General features: G+C 46.9%; 1 long non-coding RNA gene across 3 annotated transcripts; it reads right to left on the bottom strand.

The window, feature by feature from the left end:
- Positions 1-2,203: 2,203 nt before the first annotated feature.
- LOC120101790 (uncharacterized) lies at positions 2,204-8,428 on the bottom strand. 3 transcript variants are annotated; one of them, XR_015684861.1, is made up of 6 exons: positions 8,401-8,428; positions 7,802-7,841; positions 7,143-7,292; positions 4,570-4,713; positions 3,222-3,244; positions 2,204-2,467 (listed from the first exon to the last, which is right to left on the bottom strand). It is a non-coding gene; the product is annotated as an uncharacterized LOC120101790 (long non-coding RNA). The 3 variants fall into 3 exon arrangements; XR_015684860.1 differs by lacking the exons at positions 3,222-3,244; positions 4,570-4,713; positions 7,802-7,841; positions 8,401-8,428 and having other exon boundaries at positions 7,143-7,276; XR_015684862.1 differs by lacking the exons at positions 3,222-3,244; positions 4,570-4,713; positions 7,802-7,841; positions 8,401-8,428 and having other exon boundaries at positions 2,204-2,464; positions 7,143-7,276.
- Between the last annotated feature and the right edge of the window lie 9,434 nt (positions 8,429-17,862).

Raw genomic sequence — 17,862 nt, 5'->3', positions numbered from 1 at the left:
ATTTAAGATTTAGAGAGAAGATACATAGTTGCTCCGTTATTACCATCTGATGCTTAATTTGATACAACGCAGGCCTTGTTATCCTTTCTGAGCTGTTAAAATGGGAGCGCCAGAGTTTACTCTGCCAGACCCAGTAGGTGCGCTGAGACTAGAGTTTCACTAATATAAACCAAAGCATTTCTATGGCTCCGGCTCACTTGGATGGCACCACTGGCCTCAGCTATTTATGTCCTCTAAGATGCAGATGTGGCCTGCCACTCTCTGTTGCCTCTTCGCTGTCCTGTGGCTGGAACATTTGTTCGTTCTCTTTCTCTCTTTCCTTCTTTCTTTCTTTCTTTCTTTCTTTCTTTCTTTTTTCTTTCTGTCTTTCTTCCTAAATGCATTTTTAAAGGGTTTGTTTATTTCTTGTGTTTACAGTGTTCTGCCTGAGTGTTCACCTGCTCCCCAGAAGACAGCTCCAGATCTCATTATAGATGGTTGCAAGCCACCATGTGGTGCTGTGAATAAAACTCAGGACTTCGGGAAGAGCAACCGTCTCTCTCTGGCCCTCATCTTTCTTTTCTTTCTTTTTACAGGGTCTTTCTATATAGACCTGTCTTGGTATCCTAGAACTCAGGACAGTCCTCCTGTCTCAGCCTCCCAAGGGTCAGGCTTGTGAGACCTCTGCTATTCTTTTTGTCCTGCCATTTTGGAAACCTGTGGCTTGTCCTTTCTGGTCTTGTATGCCTACAATGTCCCATGGGAGCAGAGCCCTGTAGCTCCCATGTGGGTGCAGCAGGTCTGGAGGGCTAGAACCTCAGCCAGATGCCGCCACCAAGGGCTGTGACTTCAGCCCTCACACCAGCTGCCTGGCCGCTGGAGTATTTTGATGACACAAAAGCCGTTGTCCCCAGAGACATCCAGGGAAAGCACAAAGCTTTCTAAGACTGAGGACCACGGATCCTTCCTGACATGTTCTATTTATCAGAGAGGAGAAGGACAGTCAGAAGTATGTCTGTCTGTCTGTCTGTATTTGTGCATATCTATATCTGTCTCTGTATTTGTGTTTGTCTCTGTATCTGTCTTTCTATATGCATGTCTGGTGTGTCTGTCTGTGTTTACGTGTGTGTGTGTGTGTGTGTGTGTGTATCTTTCTGTCTGTATTTGTGTGCATGTGTGTCTGAGTGTGCTTGTATCTGTCTTTGTTTGTGTATCTGTTTGTCCTTCTGTATGCCTGTCTGTGTATGTGTCTGTGTGTATGTCTGTGGGTGTGTGTTTCTGTGTTGTGTCTATGTGTCTATGTCTCTGTGTGTCTTCTTTCTCTGTGTGTGTGTGTGTGTCTGTCTGTGTGTATGTGTGTGTGTGTTTAGCTGCACATCAGAGGTTAAAGGTTAACATGAGGTAACTTCCTCAGTCTCTCTCCACCTTGTTTTATGAGTCAAGGTTCCTCGCTAAACCTGGAGCTCACTCATTCAGCTCAGCTAGCTGCCAGTGAGCCCCAGGATCCCCCTGTCTCTGCCTCCGGGCACTGAGATTACATAGATGCACTCCCCTCTTTATGTCGGAGCTGGGGATCAAACTCAGGTCTTTATACTCGCTCAGCAAATGCCTTACCAGTGAGCCACCACCCCCATTCAGACAGGATCTCGTGTAGCCCAGGATAGCCTAGAACTCAACAAACTTCCTGACTAGAGATGTGTCCCTCCAGACCCTGCTCTTAAAGAGACGGCTCAGCGGTTAAGAGCACCGATTGCTCTTCCAGAGGTCCTGAGTTCAATTCCCAGCAACCACATGGTGGCTCACAACCATCTGTAATGGGATCTGATGCCCACTTCTGGTGTGTCTGAAGACAGCTACAGTGTACTCACAGACATAAAATAAATCTTTTCTTTAAAAAAAAAAGAACATGGCAGGAAGCCATGGAGACCACAGGGTTATCATGGGGTATAAATAAAGGGATTTTGTTTCATTTTGCTTTTGAGATAAGACTGAAGCCCAGGCAGGCCTGCACCACACTCGGGCCTCCTGCTGTCTGGCTCTTCACCTGCTGAGGTAACTTCTTGTTAGGACAGCCCCCTCTCTTCCTTTCATCTCTGTTGCTGTGATAACATACTTGAACTGTCAAGGGCTGTGCCCACCATTGCGTGCTCTGCCAGTTAAGGAATTAGAAGGCAGAAAACCTTAAATGTAGCCACAGAGAACTCTCAAGCGCCTCAGACAGTCAGCGGGTGAGGGACAGCTTTTATTGGGGGTAAGGAAGCAAGCACAAGGCAGACACTCAGAGAAAAAGACCCCACAGCCAAGCCAGGATTGAAAGAGTCCAAACCCAGTTCCTCCCAAGGCCTGGGACAAACGTTTTAGCCTCCGTAAAGTTTTCCTCCTCTACTTGAAGCCGTCAGTTTCAAGGAAGCTCGGAAGGTTGGCTGGCTGGGAACAGTGCTGCATTCCTGACCAGGTCCTTTAAACCAGTTCATCAGCATGGAACCTGCTGGTGGGAGGGAAGTCAGGACATTGAGAACGAGGCTGACTATCTTGGAAACTCACTTTATTTTCTAGCTGTGGCCCCTCTCCCTATCTGGTTGCCTACCAGGGAGTCAAACTCAATATCCTGACCAAAGCAGTTTAAGGAAGAAGGGGTTTATGCACCGTACAATTCCAGGTTCCAGTCCATTACTTGGGGAAGTCACGGGAGAATGAGAGCTTGAAGCATCTGGACATCACATCCACACTCAGCAGAGAGCAATGGATGAATGTGTCTGTGCTAGCTAGCCCTGGGCCCTCTCTCTACATTTACACAGTCCAGGGTCTCCAAGCCCAGGGAATGGTGCCACCCACAGTGGGCGGGTCTTTAATGTCAATCATTCAACCAAGACATCCCTCACAAACATTCTCAGAGGCCCTCCCTTCTCAGATGATTCTAGATGTATCTGGTTGACAAGTCGTTGTCACCCACATCCAGGGTTCTGGGCACCCTCACTAGTTTATTCTCTAGGAAGCTGGTACCAGGTCGGTATCCTAAGAACCTCGGTGAGACCCTCCAGTCCTAGGTGCTGGTTATTGCACACACTAAAGTATCAAATGATTGAATACTTTCTTGCAGCCCTGAACAGAGATAGGTCTCAGGAACCCAGGTTCCTAAAAAGATGTAGGCAATGACAGGTCCGCCCATGAGCGCCCGGCGCAGAGACCGGAATTCGATCTGATTGGAGGTTTTAACGTCCACTCCCCGGCGGCCTCCTCACCTTGGCTCTTTCTTCAGTAGTCCCTAAGGAACCAAAATTGTATGTGAAAAACATGACCCAGCTACATAGGCTGCAGTACTGACATCCACCAGCAGGTGTCGCCAGGAATCCCTGGCCACGGCCAAACCACAGAATCAACGCCAATAATGCCTTGTGTTTGTGGTGTGTGTGTTTGGGGGAGGGAGGGGAGGGGGGCTTTCCCTTTCAGGCAGTTTGCAAGATTCTGCGCCTCAAGCAAAGCCGCAGCTGTGTCTTTGCACCTTTGTTCGCAGGCTATAAACAGAATCTCAAAGAGTGGAAGTAACGGTTAAGTTGCTTGTATTGATTTCAGTAAGTTGCACAAATTGGTTGACAGCTAAGCAAAGTAGATCGAGAGAGGGCACGAGGTTAGCCAAGGACACACAGCAAGCTAGTGGGACCTGCCGCCTGAGAACTGCGTTCACTGGCTATGGATTTCTGACCGTGGGCTTTGCTCCCCACTAGGCTGCATTAGGCTGCAGCAGAGAGGGGCGGAGTCTCTGCCCCTGTCCTTTTCAGAAGACAAATCTATCCGGGGTGCAATGGTGCACTTTTTTTTCTTTTTTCTTTTTTTTTTTTTTCCAGAGCTGGGGACCGAACCCAGGGCCTTGCGCTCGCTAGGCAAGCGCTCTACCGCTGAGCTAAATCCCCAACCCCCAGCAATGGTGCACTTTTGCTTTCAGGGACACCGCCTCTTTCTCCTGTGCAACTGGAAATTTCCATTGTATGATCCAAAGTGTATTTACATTTCGGTATATGAGAAGAAAAACAGCAGTCTCTTGACACGCCCATGTGTGCGTTCACCACTCTGTGATCCAGAGTGGAACAGGCTAAGGCCAGCATCATAGTCTAGTTTACAGAGCACGACAGCCTATTTTAGAGTGTTCCTTTACCATAATGGCATCCATCCATTCTCCAACGGTCACACACTACCGGGAGAGCCCTGGGTCAGGGCCCTAGAAACCATGCTGTGGAGAGTTTGAGGTGAGTCCTGATCCTACCTTTCTCAGCTGTGTGTCAGGATTCTCTCTGGACCTCAGTTTCCTTGTTTGTAAGATGGAGACAGTGAGAAAAATGCATGGGCCCGTGTCACATGACACGACATCACACTCTCAACAGGAAAGGAATGGGGGTGATCGGACGTTAAAGTGTATCAGACAGGAGGCTTGCCACAAGTTAGGGCTAGCCTGGGCTACAGGATGAAACCATGAAGGGGTGACATTGAGTACACACACACACACACACACACACACACACACACACACACGGGACACGGGGGTGGGGGGATATGAACACACCCAGAAGCACTGGGAGTAGCTCCTGGACTGACCTGAGAACCTGCTGTCCCACTGAAGTCCCAGTGACTTTTTCAGAAAAAGAAAAGTCATCCCCAAGTTCATGCAGATGCCAAGGCAACATGCTGTGGTCCCAGCACTTGGGAGGCAGAGGCAGGAGGAGCTCCAGGAGTTTCGGGCTAGAGTGAGGCAATGGGGGGAGGGGCAAGAGGGGAGGAGGAAGAAGGACAGGCGGAGGGAGAAGAGAACAAGGCTTCAAGATTAAGAGTCCTGATTTCAAAACTCAACAAAAAAGAGGCAGGTGTGGTGTCACAGGGCTGAAGAAGGCTTGGGAATTCAAAGTCATCCTCCATGGTGACTATGGGGATAGCCTGGGCTACATGAGACCCCATATCAACACAAAGCGAGAGTTGATGTGAGCTCAATGTGCTCTGAGAGGCTGGAGGGAGGGGGATGTGGCTCCCTGATCAGGAAACACAGATCGGGGTGTCTCAATTAGGGTTTTACTGCTGTGAGCAGACACTGTGCCAAAGCAACTCTTATAGGACAGCATTTAATTGAGGCTGGCTTACAGGTTCAGAGGTTAGGTCCATTATCATCAAGGCGGGAGCATGGCAGCACCCAGGCAGGCGTAGTGTAGGAAGAGCTGAGAATTCTACATCTTCATCTGAAGGCTGCTAGAGGACTTACTCTCCCCCATGTGGTAAGGAGGAGGGTCTCATTGCCCATGCCCATAGTGACGCACTTCCTCCAATAAGGCCACACCTCCAAATAGTGCCACTCCCTGGGCCAAGCATATTCAAACTGCCACAAGGAGTTTCTCAAACACTTAAACTGGAGATCCCCTATGACCAAACATTTCCCCTTCTGGTGCCCAAAAGATTTGAAAACTGGGGATCTTGACACGCCCACATTCAGAAAATGGACGCCCCCAACGGTCTCTGCAGATGATCTGAGCGGCAAAGAGAGCAGCCTTCGATGTAGTGCAACCTTTTGCCTACAGTGGAAGGAGTGGGGACCACACCACAGTGTGCAAGTACCACCCACAGGATCCCAGAGGCCCAGGCCCAGGGCTGCAACTCCCTCAGAGGCAGGACAGGGTCAGCATCACAGAGGGGCAGAAGAGAAGGTGTTCAGAGGGGACCAAGATGTCAAGAACTGTGGAGTCATGTTAGGTGGTGCATGGTGAGAAGGGTCATGAGTTCAAGGCCATCCTCTGTTATATAACCAAACCTTGTCTCAAACAAAATGAAATTTTGGAGATGTGTCATGACACCCACCATGAATGCGTTTAATGTCCTTAAACTGTTTATTCCTAATGGTGGACTGGGGTCCCCACTCAGTTAATTAAGAGGTCACTTGGCACACATGAGGCCCTGGGTTCAGTCTTCCACACAATGTAAAACTTCAAAAACTGCACTTAGACAGAGGAAGAAGGACCAGAAGTTCAACGTCATCCTCAGATATACAGAGTTCAAGGCCAGCCTGAACTACATGAAATACACACACCTCCTCCTTTTTGGTTTTTCAAGACAAGGTTTCTCGTGCAGCCCTGGCTGTCCTGGAACTCACTCTGTAGACCAGGATGACCTTGAACTCAGAGCTGCCTTCTTCTGCCTCCTGAGTGCTGGGATTAAAAGTGTGTGCCACCACCACACTGACTGAGACCTTGTCTCTTTGTCTCTTTAAAAAAAAAAAATGTTCCTAGCACCAATGGGGTGTCCTAGCCATCTGTTTAACTCAAGTTCCAGGAGATCTCGCGCCCTCTTCTGGCCTACCCAGGTATAGACATAGTGCATTTTACATACACATAAATCTTAAAAATAAAAAAATTAAAATGGTTAGGATGGTTACGCTGTGTATTTTACCATAGATTTAGTATTTATTATTGTGGTGGTAGTGGTGGTGGTTGACAGGGTCTCATACAGTCCAGGCAACATCAACCTCTTTACCAGCCGAGGTAAACCTTGAACTCCTGACCTGGATTCCACCTCTCCCTTGCTGGGATGACAGATGGGAACATTATCTGGTTTTTGCAGCAGTGGGGCTAGAACCCAAGCATAGGACTCTACTACCTGAGCCACATCCCTATATCCCCACAATTTTAAACCCTTAGGTAAAAACCCAGACGCGGTGGCCCACACCTTTACTCCCAGCACTTGGGAGGCAAAGGCAGAAGGATCTCTGCGAGTTCCGGGACTGCCTTGAAAAACCAATAAACAAACAAATTTAAAAGCCATAGGGAAAAAAGAAACAGTTGATATTTTCAACAGGAGCCTAAGGTGACTCGGCAGAGGCCCCACCCTCCCCAGAGCAGGACTACTTTCTAGGACTGTTCTGTCAATAAAAGCTGGTACCCAGTCAGTCCACTATGAGGCTAATACGCTCGCGCTCTCTCCCTCTCCCTCTCCCTCTCCCTCTCCCTCTCCCTCTCCCTCTCCCTCTCCCTCTCCCTCTCCCTCTCCCTCTCCCTCTCCCTCTCCCTCTCCTCCCCCTCCCCTTCCCCTTGACTGCCAGTTTAGACAGCTGACAGCTGCCCAGGGCTCCCAGGGGACTCTTTCTCCAGCTGCTGTCACAGCAGAACAATTGTTTTGTGTTGTTTCCAGACCTTGCTCTGCATTTTGAGGGCGGGGCAGGGCGCACCAGAAGCGGAATTGCTGCATCATCGGGCACTGAAGAATTACTTTCTCTTCGAAGACATTACACTGCTGGGTGATCCGTGGACTCGAGGATGGGAGGGGCATGTTTGGGGACGTGCCTGGGAACATACAGTCCCATTTCCTCCCTCCCTCCCTCCCTCCCTCCTCCCATCTTTTCTCATTATTGTGGGGGGATGGGTATAAGGGTGGAGTCAAAGGGTGACGCTCATGAGATGAGTCTGCTCCTGCTCTGGTGGGTTCAGTCAACACAATTAGAAAAGTGAGAGAGGAGAACTTGGTGCCAAGGCTCAATTTCATAGAGAGTCGTCAATGACATCCAGTGACGACGAGTCCCGGGGCCGTTAGAAACAATCTATAGAGCACAGGTGGCACCAGACACTGGCCAGCCCAAACACTGAGAATGTCAAGGCCCACGTGGACCAGCTGGGCATGGTTGGCACAGGCCTGTCATCCCTGTACAGGGAAGGCTGAGGCAGGAGGATTGCCACAAGTTTGTGGGTGGGGAAAGGAATGTTTGAGATGACTCAGCGGTAAAAGGGCTTGCTGCCAAGCCTCAGAACATATGACCTCCCAGGACCAACATGGCGGAATGAGAGAACCAACTCACCTCCCAAGAGCCGGCCAACTCCGGGCAACTTGTCTCAGACCTACACCCATGAAATGAATAAATGTAAGAAAACCTTAAAAAGAAGGGAGGGGAGAGGAAGGGAGGGGACAAGAAAGGAAACAGACAGTTCTGTGGACCAGTGATATCGCTGATCACTGTGTTTCCAGCAGCCAGCCCCTCCTCCAGCAGCTCAGTGCCTCTGGAACTGGTCAGTCCCCAGCTCCCTGGAGGGCCCATGGGTCAAAGGGCAACTTAACTGCACTGCCTGCAGCCAAGGAAAAAGGAGGAGCAGTTCCTGGAAGCTCCTCTAAGCTGTTTGATTTGCCTGGGTCAACAAAGGGAGGAAATTAGTCTGTGAGGCCGGCTGGCTCAAAGGCTTCAGGTCAGTAGCAGGTCCAGGCCTGGGATTAGAGAACTAGACCTGAGAACCTTGGACATCCAGACTCTACCCTGGCCTCGTCTATGGGAAAGGAGACATGGAAATAGTTGGGTGCCCAGTGCTGGGACCACAGGTGTGTGTTACCTGGCAAGGGTCACCTGGTCTCTGGGGTACCTGGGACTAAACCCAACACTTAGTGCAGATTAGGCAGGACACTCACCCTCTGAACCACATCCCCAGACCTGTGCTAGCAAGTCCTGTTGACGCCAGCCTCCTTCACATCCCAGGATCCTGAGGTCCATTGTGATTGGACCTTCTGAAGTCACGTGATCACCTCTGACCAAATCCCTATGTCCCCAGGGACCAGAAGATGATGTTGCCTAGCTTACATTAAAGGAAGGTCAATCCCATGCTAATCACAGACTTCAGAGGAGCAAGGAAGATGCTTCTGAACTTCAAGGAAACATTTCCACTCAGAAGGATGTCTGAGTCAGGGTTTCTTTTTTCTTTTTTGTTCTTTTTTTTTCCGGAGCTGGGGACCGAACCCAGGGCCTTGAGCTTCCTAGGTAAGCGCTCTACCACTGAGCTAAATCCCCAGCCCCTGAGTCAGGGTTTCTGTTGCCTTGAAAAACACGTGACCAAAAACATGCAGGAAGGAAGGCTGTTTTCAGCATATAACCCTCTACTCACACTCCATCACTGAGGGAAACCAGGGCAGAACTCAAGGCAGGAACCAGGAGGCAGAAGCAGAAGCCGTAGGGGAACACTGCTTACTGGCTTGCTCTCCATGGCTTTCTCAACCTGCTTTCTTGTATTGACAGGAAGCTGGGCCCTTACCAAGTTAACCACTGATCAAGAAAATGCCCCCACAAATTTGCCTACAGGCTGGTCTGATGGAGGCCTCTTCTCAGTTGAGTTCACGTTTTCCAGATAACTATAACTTGTGTCAAGTTAACAATAAACAAACAGACAAAGCTAGCCAGGACAGAGGCGGAACGGAAGTGGTAGCCCGTAGGGACATTGGACATTTTGCATTTAATTCTGGGAAATAGCTGACACCATCCATAGTCCAAGCAAGCAGTCCCTCAGGCACACTGTGGCATGTGTGCACACACACAGACACACATGAAATGCAAGTAAATCATACATTTCAAAAAGAACTCTGACTTATAGTCTACCATTGTACATTGGTCCAGGTCTCCTCGGTAAGGAATGCGGGGTGCCCTGGTATCAGCAGTGGCCTCTGGGTGTTAATAGTGTCCCTGTAGTCTTGTTGGGTGGGACACATGTATCACCCTGGTGATGGAGGTAAAGATAACAGATGCTGGGTGTGTTGGGAGGACCCGCAGAGTATCTTGGGACTTTGTCTCAGTGGTGCTGTGAATCTAAAACTGTTCAATAAACATAAAAAAGTCTGGGGCTGGCGAGATGGTTCAGGGGGTAAAGGTGCTTGCGGCCAAGCCTTCAGTCTGAGTTTGACTCCCAGGACCCACAGGATGGAAGGAGAAAATCAGCTCTTCTATGATGTCCTCTTACCTCCACGTGTGCCAGGGTGGATCACATGCACACATGCACACACGTGTGCACATACACACAGAAAGACAGACAGAGAGACAGAGAGACAGACAGACTCAGGTTCATTTCTCAGCACCCACAGGACAGCTCACAACTGTCTATAACTCCAGTTCCAGGGGGTATAGCACCTCACACAAACATACACGCAGGCAAAACACCAATACACACAAAATAAAAATAAACCACTAGAAATAAATGCATCTTTTAAAGGTGGGAGGTGTTGGGAGATAGGATAGAGGGTCGGTGAATGCCAGAGAAGAGTGTGGGTCTCTGGGTCAAGGTGACAGATGGGAGTCGAGAGAGGAGCACGCACGCGGAGCCTTTGTGCCTGGAAGGTTCTTCCAAAAGCTCATCTCCACCATTGCCCGCAAGATTCCTTTGCTTCGTCCAGATTCCTATGCATGGCACCAGATTGACCCACAGTTGTTACCCCACCTCTCAGTGTGCAGCCTGAGGAGCTGGATCTCTCCATCTCACAGGTGGAAACCAGAGACACTGTCCCCGTGGCCAGAGTCACCTGGTGAGGCAGGCCAAGCCTTCTGCCAGCCTCCCTACCGCTGGCCTTTGCTCTCACCCCGAGTGCATGATTCTACCTGAGTTGCTCACTTCTTTATTAGCTTGATACAACCCAGAGTCGCCTGGGAAGGCTGTGAGCAGCCAGCCTTCTTCCTGGTCCCTCCCTGACCCTCTCCAAGATGAGCCGGGACCTAGGAGAATAAGGTGAAAGAAACCCTTTTTTGCCCAAGTTGCTTTTGCTCATGGTAGTTTTATCACGACAGATGCCACGCTAGGGCTAGTTGCTGGGATGGGGCTGACCGTGCGGTTTGGGGAGAACTGGGAAGATTTTGGAAGTTTGGGCTGGAAACAGGTTTGGTGAGCTGTGGTAGTCTGGAAGAACCCTGAGAGCAACTCAAGACAGTGGAGGCCTGGCTTATGAAGGTTCAGGAAACCTGAGAGTCTCTCAAAGGCTGCATAAGATATGTCTGAATGAAGCATCTGTAGAAGTGAAGCTTTTGCTTCACTGGGACCATCAGTGCTGGTCGGCTGGGGCCACGGAATCTGCAATGGTTAGGAAGAGACCAGCATTACTGAGGTGGATCTTCCAGGAAGTGCTTTCTCAGAGTCGGCACACAGAAGCTGTCCTGAGGAGGCCAAGGCCACCTCTCAAGATGACAGCCAAACTCAGAAATGTGTAAGAGTCTTCCACAAGTGCTGGTTTTGAAGACGTGAAGAAGTCACAGTGAGCAGCTGGATTCGGCATCACTGGCAGGATTAGAGTCTCGCTGAGCAGGGAGGCCAGGAGGCCATTGGCGAAGGTTGCCTTGGGAACCCCAGGACTGAAGGAGTGGGGCTTGGCACCATACAGGAAGGGGTGGAGTCTGCACATCAGCCAGGCAGCCACTGGTGTCAGTGACACCTCAGGTGCCATGAAGACGCCAGGGTATTAGAGGAACCAGGACTGTGGCAGGACCATGACAGTGGCTGGTGTGGACTAGAACTGACCACAGTCTAGGAGTCAATGTGTGTGCTGTGGATGCCAAGCCAGAGAAGTGAGTGGCCCAAGCCCATCACAGAAAAGGTTATGCGTGAGTCCCAGACGTCAGACACTGAGCTGCAGAATTTGAAATTACACCATCCTCATTTGGTTTTGCTTTAAAATAAGAAAATATGTGATTTTTTTTTTACTTTATAGGAGCCCACAGTTAAGAGATTTGGGGTTTTTAAAGAAACATTGGGGGACTGGAGAAATGGCTCAGTGGTTAAGAGCACTGACTGCTCTTCTCAGAGGTCCTGAGTTCAAATCCCAGCGACCACACGGTGGCTCATAACCATCTGTAATGGGGTCTGGTGCTCTCTTCTGGTGTGTCTGAAGACAGCTACAGTGTACTCACATAAGTAAAATAAATAAATAAATAAATAAATAAATCTTTAAAAAAAAAAAAGAAGGGGTTGGGGATTTAGCTCAGTGGTAGAGCCCTTGCCTAGCAAGCGCAAGGCCCTGGTCCCCAGCTCCGAAAAAAAGAAAAAAGAAAAAAACAAAACAAAACAAAACAAAAAACAAAAGACAGTGATCTGTTTATGCGTCAAGTTGACAAGGGGTAGGCTGATCCGGTCAATGTTTACAGTTACACACCCCAAGGGAAGTCGGGGAAGGGGCCAGGCCGGTGAGCAGCATTTGCCCATGGTTCCTGTCTCCAGATTCTTGCTGCGGATGCCTGCTGCCTGCCCTTCAAGGTGGACTGTGGCCTGGTTGCTTTTGCCCCTGGTGTCTTTATCAGAGCAACAGAGATCAGACTAGGATACCACCCGCCCCTCATCTCTGTCTTTGCTCTCCTGTCTGTGGTCATTCTGCCTAAAGGTTCTTTCTGTCCTGAAGGACATGTTCCAGATGGTTTGATCTAGATCTTCAGCCACCAGCCCCAGGCTACTGCTGAGCACGTGATGTGAGCCTAATACAACAGGGGTAAATTATAAACATCTGTAATTCATTTACTGTCAGCAAGGCTGTGGCTGGAGAGAGAGTAAACCCACATACCATTCCAGGGGCAGTTTCTTCCTTACTGCCAGTTTGACCACATCTGTCAAAATGATAAAGGCATTTAAACATTTGTTTGAATAATGCCGTGTCTCAAGTGTGTCCCGTGGATCTACCTGTGTATGCAAAAATGACATTATACAAGAGCCTAATAATGTACGAAGAAGAAGCCACACACCGGTAGCATCTAAACAGAGAAAACCAAAGGAAAAATATAGATAAGTCAGACTCCATCAAAAGTCCAAGTTTTGGGGTTGGGGATTTAGCTCAGTGGCAGAGCGCTTGCCTAGCAAGCGCAAGGCCCTGGGTTCGGTCCCCAGCTCTGAGAAAAAAAAAAAAAAAAAAAAAGAAAGTGAAAGAGACTAGGCATGCTGGTGAATGTCTTTAATCCCAGAGGTGAGAGGTCTCTCTGCATCTACATAGTGAGCGCCTAGTGAGCACCGGGACAGCTGGGGCTACCTCCACATTTTTGTTTTGTTGTTTTTTTTGGGGTTTTTTTTTAAGATTTATTTATTATACATAAGTACCCTAGGTCCACGTTTTAAATGGGGGGGAAGATTTGAATAAAGGTTTGTGTGGAAAGTTCCGTGTACGGCCAATAAGCACAGAAGTCACTTGCCACTCAGGAAAGGTAAACCAAAAGCACACTGAGGTAAGCACAGGCCAAGAGTTCAGGCTCATCATCAGCTACACAGTGAGTTTGCGGCTACCCTGGCATACGTGGACCCCGTTTCAGAGAACAAATGAGTAAACGGTATGTAATTCATCGCTCTCCTGGGCAGTCTGTCTGCACGTCAGGAAGCCTCCTGTTGTCGCTATGTCAGGTTTAAAAGAGAGGACCCAGGTAGAGAACGTTTCATTTCTTTTGCGTTAGAAAGCGACAGACAGGGGCTGAGGAGATGGCTCAGAGGTTAAGAGCTCTGGCTGCTCTTCCTGAAGAGCTGGGTTCAATTCCCAGCAACCATATGGCAGCGCACAACTGTCTGAAACTCCAGTTCCCAGGGGCCCGACACCCTCACACGTGCAGGCAAAACACCAGTGCACACAAAATTAAAATTTTTTAAAAAAAATTAGAAGGTAGGGAGGGGGAGGACAATGGGAATATGTGCTCGTGGGGCTGAAGGGATGGCTCTGAGTGAGAAAGCTTGCTGCAAAAGCATGAGAACCCAAGTTCAAATCCCAGCACCCATATAGAATTAAAAAACTGGAGGGACTATGAACATGTTTGTAAACCCAGCAATGTAGGAGCTGAGACAGGAGGATCATGGGTTTGCTGAAAACCAGGGTAGCTTCAGGTTCAATGAGAGATCAAGCTTGGTTTGGTTTGGTTTTCAGACAAGATCTCACTGTGTAACCCTGGCTGGCCTTGAACTCACAGAGATTCACCTATCTCTGCCTCCCAAGAACTAGGACTAAAGATGTCAACCACCACAGGACACTGCTGGTTTCATGTAGCCCAGGCTGGCCTGGACTTGCCTTGTAGCTGAGGATAGCCTTGAACTGTTGAGGTTAGGCTCTGGTTCTTTCTCCCAGCCCCATGCTCCCAGGAATAAGACTCAGACTCAAAATATATATTTACAAATACCTTGGCCATATAGCTCATCTTTGACTAGTTATAACATAAAATATCCCATTTATTCTAGCCTGCGTACGTGGCTGGTTGCCTGTGCTCAGGTATCATGCATCTGGCTTGTCACATCTTCCTAGCAAATCTCCTGCCTCCTTCTCTCCCAGAATTCTTTCCCTTCTCAAAGTCCCACCTTCTATTTCCTGCCTAAGCCATAGGTCATAGGCTTTTAAATTGACAAGCACAATACACAAGATATTCTCTCTACATGTTGGACGTCCAGTCCAAAAAAAGTCTCTCTTTTTTAAATATAAATTGTGTACAATTTTAATAATTATAAAGCAATTATGAAAACTATAAGGTATGATATACATTTATAATGTCTACTCAGTTTATATTGGGCAACTTATTCTAGCATCTATCCTATCTTGGTGAGTTCAGAGTTCTGTATAAAAATCAGTTTTTATCCTAACTTGTATTAGTATACTAAAAACATCTTTTTAGACCTAGAACATCTTCTTTTTTTTTTTTTTTGGTTCTTTTTTTCGGAGCTGGGGACTGAACCCAGGGCCTTGCGCTTCCTAGGCAAGCGCTCTACCACTGAGCTAAATCCCCAGCCCCGAACATCTTCTTAAATCCTAAACAACTTAAGTTTAATTTTGAAACCATGACTATCTAGTTAGATTTCAACCCCATCAGAGATCTGAGAATGAATAAATATTTTAGAGTATGCAGGAAGTGCAGGGTCACAGCTTCCAAAAATTGTAGATATTACAGAGACAGCTTACCGCCTGGACAGTCTCCAGTATTCCTTATAATGCTGGCGTATCTATCTTCAGCCTTCTGGCCCAGAACACCTGAAAGACTTTAAGTGAAGGGGGAATTATAGAGGACTACCTTACCTTGTCTTGTCAGAGCTCAGCAGTGGGCTATCCTGCGTCTGTTTGTCCTTTTTGGACAGCATTCTGTCTGCAGATGAAGTTAGGGCATTTCTTGCCCAGTGACTAGCTTGGCACAATTGAAGCAGCTACACGTGGAGGTCATTGGTGCTCACATCTTCTTTGAAATGGAACATGGGTACTGTCAGGAACAGATCTGTCTTATAGATCTTTCAATAATGAAATAACTTTAAACACCATACTCTGGATCTTTGACGCTTTTGAAGACCTTATATCTTCTCATAGAATATCTGAACAAACAAACATTGCCTGTCTCCAACTACCTGTTATCTGCACAACCCAGGATGTATATTTCTGGGATAATCCATATTACTATCAAACCTATGAGTTTGATTGATTGACTATTGACTTGCATGATTTGATCATCCTAAACAGTTTGTAACAGCAGCTATTAAAAGGATTGAGACTAAACCTTGTATTTTTTTTAAAAATATTTTATTTATTTATTATATCTGAGTACACTGTAGCTGTCTTCAGACACAGCAGAAGAGGGCATCAGATCTCATTACAAATGGTTGTGAGCCACCATGTGGTTGCTGGGATTTGAACTCAGGACCTCAGGAAAAGCATTCGGTGCTCTTAACCACTGAGCCATCTCTCCAGCCCTAAACCTTGTATTTTTAAGTAAGTTCCATAGACCCAATGCTTATCTAAGAGTTGAAACATACACATACTATGTTGTTACAAAGTTAAACTCAAGTTTTGTATCAATATACAGAATTCTGTACCAATCTAACAAAACAATAACCTCAATTTTGCATCAAAATGTAAAGATCTTTACCAATATAAGATTATGGCTATAAAATGCTTTTGTTTAAGAGTAGATTTAATAGGGGGCTGGAAAGATGGCTCAGTGGTTAAGAGCACTGACTGCTCTTCTAGAGGTCCTGAGTTCAAATCCCAGCATTCACATGGTGGCTCACAACTCTCTGAAATGGGATCTGATGCCCCCTTCTGGTGTGTCTGAAGAGAGTGACAGTGTACTCATATAAAATACATAATAAATAAATCTTATTAAAAAAAGAGTAGATTTGGGCTGGAGAGATGGCTCAGTCCAGAGGTCCTGAGTTCAATTCCCAGCAACTACATGGTGACTCACAACCATCTGTAATGGGATCTGGTGTCCTCTTCTGAACTGCAGATGTCCATGCAGGCAGAAAGCTGTCTACATAATAAATAAACCAATCTAAAAACAAAAACAAAAAAAAACTTCTGTATTTGTTTCCTCCCTGTCCAATACTGTGATTATTTATAGTCATCCCCTAAAATGACAATCTATCTATTACTCATAAAATAACCAAAACCATCCATTCTCAGTTAAGGGATTGGGATGACGGGCTTCTTATAATTGCTTCTTGCTGAATTGGGCAAAGAATTCCTGTTTGGGAAAATGGTTTTGTCAAAAGAAAGCTAACTGGGCACCATTTGTTGTCCAGTGTCTATGTGCTGAGAAAGTTCAGGCCTTAACTGAACTCCTGATTGGAACAGGACGGGATGAGCCAATGTCATTTGGTATCAACAGTCCTTTCCGGAGTTGTTCTAGAAGCACGTCTCTGGAGATAGCATCTGTTTGAGGCAGGATCAATCAGGGAGCTGAAACAACTAGTCTCAGAATCTCAGCATCCCCGAGGGTGAATCCTGTCAGGGCTGTCCTTTCAGTCTTTCTGTGAACATAAAGCTTTTAGAGGTAATGTATGTTTCTATATTAACATGATGTATGGATGTGTACTGTGCACAGATCAGTTAAAGATGAATCTTTTTTGCTCCTTGTTTGAGCGGGTGAAAGACACTTTCTTTATGAGTTAGTTTGGTCATATAATCAAACTGTAACAAATCTCCATTCATGCCATCTGAAAGGATGGCACGAGGAATCTCGAGGACTCTGTAGCCAACAAGATCCATTCATTGGCAGAGCTGAAGTTCTGGTTTGAGCCATATTCACTGTCCCAGCCAGTTCAGGGCTCTTCCCATGTAGAGCAGTCCGCAAATCATGTTTGGTCCTGTTTGGTCTTCTTGATTTCTTTCTTCTCGTCTGCAGCCAAGTTCTTGAGGGGGTCTTCCTCTATCAAATCTGATTCCTATTACTTTGGAAGGAGCCCAAAGACTCTTTTCTTTTCCATTAACACAGACACAGAGCCTTTCTCCCAAAATATCATGTCCTTGGTCCAGCAAACAAAAGTCATCAAAAGTATAGATTGATTTAATCTAGCAAACCCCCTTTTTCATTTAGGTCTGCTCTATTTTAATGATTTGTAACACCATTATAATTACTGAGTTTATACTCATCTTCATTTTGATAATTGAAACAATTTAAAACAATTATTTTTATTTATTGAGACAGGATCTCTTTATGCAGCCCAAGCTGACTGACTTCGATATGCTTTGAAGATAGACTGGCCTCAGACTGGCAAGAAACTTACCTATCCATGCTTTTGTCTCCCAAACTGTGAGATCAAAGGCCTGGATTTATCTATTTATTTTATTTATTTATCTATGTACTGTTGAAAACATTTATGTCAACCCTCATTTCTTTCTCCCTTCCTTGGACATTAATATCTCTGCGGATAAATATACTTTTATCCCCTTTCTCTTTCTATAAATTAAATTAATATCCTTCTCTATATTCAACCTAATTCAACGTAATTCAACTTAATTCAACCTAATCTTCCTGCTCCTACTTCCCTTGTGCTGGGATGATTGGAGTGCACCTCCATGCCTGGTTCTGAGAGAGAGAGAAAAAAAACTAATGTAAATCAGATCTTGTCATTCTGCTGCTTAAAATCCGACAGGATGTCATCTGTCAAAATACCTATTGCCAAACTGGAAAACCCGAGTTTGATCCTCAGGATTACATGGTTGAAGGAGCAAGCCAACTTTGACCTCCACATGGTCACCACATGAACACACATGCACACAAATACTGCAGGAAGGGACTTCCCTGGTCATTTCCAGCAACTATCAGATTATGCGTAAGCCAAGCTGGTGCTCTGTGAATTGACTAACCGTGAGACAGTTCAGGATGCCTGTCTTGTCTGTCAATGACAA

This window comes from Rattus norvegicus, chromosome 3 (assembly GCF_021556685.1).
Source record: "Rattus norvegicus strain SHRSP/BbbUtx chromosome 3, alternate assembly SHRSP_T2T, whole genome shotgun sequence".
Classification (NCBI taxonomy): domain Eukaryota; kingdom Metazoa; phylum Chordata; class Mammalia; order Rodentia; family Muridae; genus Rattus; species Rattus norvegicus.
This window is presented reverse-complemented; position numbering and strand designations above follow the sequence as displayed.